This window comes from Saimiri boliviensis, chromosome 4 (genome assembly GCF_048565385.1).
Source record: "Saimiri boliviensis isolate mSaiBol1 chromosome 4, mSaiBol1.pri, whole genome shotgun sequence".
Taxonomy (NCBI): Eukaryota; Metazoa; Chordata; class Mammalia; order Primates; family Cebidae; genus Saimiri; species Saimiri boliviensis.
The window spans coordinates 156767824-156770193 of record NC_133452.1 but is presented as its reverse complement, the minus strand read 5'-3'; the positions used below and the strand labels follow the sequence as shown (position 1 = coordinate 156770193).

Below are 2370 nucleotides of genomic sequence, written 5' to 3'. Positions count from 1 at the left end.
ATGGCTTACCTAGAAAAATGAACAGAAAAAATATTCCAAAGGAAACAAAAAGTTCAAAGAATATAAATTGATTTATATTATTAAATATTTCATTGGAATCCAGAGACTTTGAAAAGATACTTTATATGTAAAACCAGGACCAAGTGCTATGGAAAGCAAACAAACAAAAAAGCATGCCCAGAAAATAAGTAAAATATCTTAGGAATTTATAACAACGAAGTTAATTTTTTAATTTTAGTATTTAGGCAAGAGAATAAAGATAATGTATCTGTACATTTTTTTTTGAATGATCAAAATCAAATCTTTATTTTAATAACTGCATAAATGTGATCCAAATGTGTCCACCACTAGTTTTTTCAAAAAGAAACATGCTATAAATAAGCAAACTACATCTGCTCACTGATGTGTATGGACTCCCTAGATGTCTCATTGGGCTTAATTACAGATCACTCACAGTAAGAGATTTTTAGTGTAAAGTGTAGCATGATGTTAAGCCATTTTAGCTTTTGCACATACATGTTGCATTTCTGGCTGATAATGGAAAAAAAATTGCAGCATTACACTGTTAACCTAGGTTGCATCCATCCCCTTAAATGGCATCAATATCAATGTCATCATCCTTGTTGTCAGACTTGACGGTTTCAACTTTCGGTACACTGGCAGTCTTCGAATACACCACCTCAATGTTCTCATCTTCATCTTCTTCCTCACCACCAGAAGATTCTTCCTCTGCCTCCTTCAACCATTTTATAAATGGTTCTGCTTTGACATGAATCTCTTTGGCAAGTTCTTTGGAAACATATTTCTTAGGGGCCTTTTCCGACCAGCTGATGATGACCTCTTCTTCTAAAAGGTCTGCATCATACATCTCCTTCAAGATATGTGGAATCCTGGAGATAAGCTGAGCTTGATGCACTGCTACCACACACTCCAAACCACGAAGGAGGTACCGCTGAGCTTTTTTGTTGTTGTGACAAAATCATAGGAAATGGTGCCTATATTTCTTAATCTGTTCTCAGATCTTCTCATTAAAAAGACCTTCAGTCAGAACAAGAGGGCCCACGGCTTTTACATCTAGTCTTTCTGCTTCAGCAACAATTTCTTTGTCAGATGAATCAATAATACCCTCTGCTTTCTTCTTCTTAACAAAATCAAACAGGATATTGACCCGCTCCTCAACTGTTCTTTCCAAATCATCGCTGAGAGTCAGAACTTTTGCATGGTCACTGATGTCATCCATTCGATGTCTCTGAGCTTCCTCAGTTGTATCTTCTCCCGCATCGTCAGCATCCTCTTCTTCCACTGCATGTGGAGGAGGACTAATTTCATTTGGCGGTGGTGGTGGTAGCGTCTCACTGCTGGATACGGAGCCATTTTCCTTGTCTTTACCCTCTTATTTTTCTTCTCCTTTTCTTTCTTTCCTGTACCACTGTCACTATTCTCAGGTGGGTTTTTTGAGAATGAATGTGCAGAGTTTATGACGTGTGTCAAGCATGCCTCGATAGCCACAGGCTTTACAAGAATTACCTATTGTTTGCTTCTTTGGACTGACATGCAGATCTGTTTCAGGATTCTCACATTGAGAACAGAGAACAAATATTTTAATGAATCCATCCAACATGTCTTGCAGCTTATTCGCCTCACGAGATCCACTGACAATGTAACGGTCATTCTTAACATCTAACTGGGTCTGTGCTCCCAGCTCACAACCAAAATATTTGGTGGGATACGTTGGAGGCCGATTAAGCCCCTTGGCAACGTCAACCATGCTGACTATAACTGTCTTGATTCCATTTCCTTTGCCCTCAACCTTGGCAATCAGACGGGGCATCTTGTAGCGACAGAACTGGTCTGACACACTGCGGCTGACGTGGACAGACATTTTGGCTTATTATTAGTGGGTTTATCAATGAGATGAAGAGATCTTTGATTGCAACTTTTTGGCATCTTCTGTCTGGAGAAGGGATGACACAAACGACTGCAAGAGTTCTCAGTCTCTGACACGAAAACACATTCGCCACTGAGGCTGTAAGCTTCTTGCTTGCATGCTGTGTTTCCCCAATACAGGTACCAATGGCTGCGCAACAGCTCGTTTCCGTCAAATAAAGACAGAAACCCCAGGGGTGTGTGAACTGGGCACAGACTGAAGAATCTGCCCCTCTTGAGGTGGGTGGGCCTGATTGTTGACCCCCAGGGTCCTATAACTTGGATGGACTTGGATAGTGAGAGAGGAGGCCTGGACCGAGATGTCAGTCCTGTGGAAGACTTCCTCTCTACCCCCCACCTCGGTCCCTCTCAAATACCCAGTGGAATTCCAACTTGAAGGATTCGCATCCTGCTGGGGCTGAACATGCCTGCCAAAGACATGTC

General features: G+C 41.4%; 1 pseudogene; it reads right to left on the bottom strand.

The window, feature by feature from the left end:
- Window positions 1-290: 290 nt before the first annotated feature.
- On the bottom strand, window positions 291-2134 carry LOC120361151 (eukaryotic translation initiation factor 5 pseudogene; annotated as a pseudogene).
- Window positions 2135-2370: the final 236 nt, after the last annotated feature.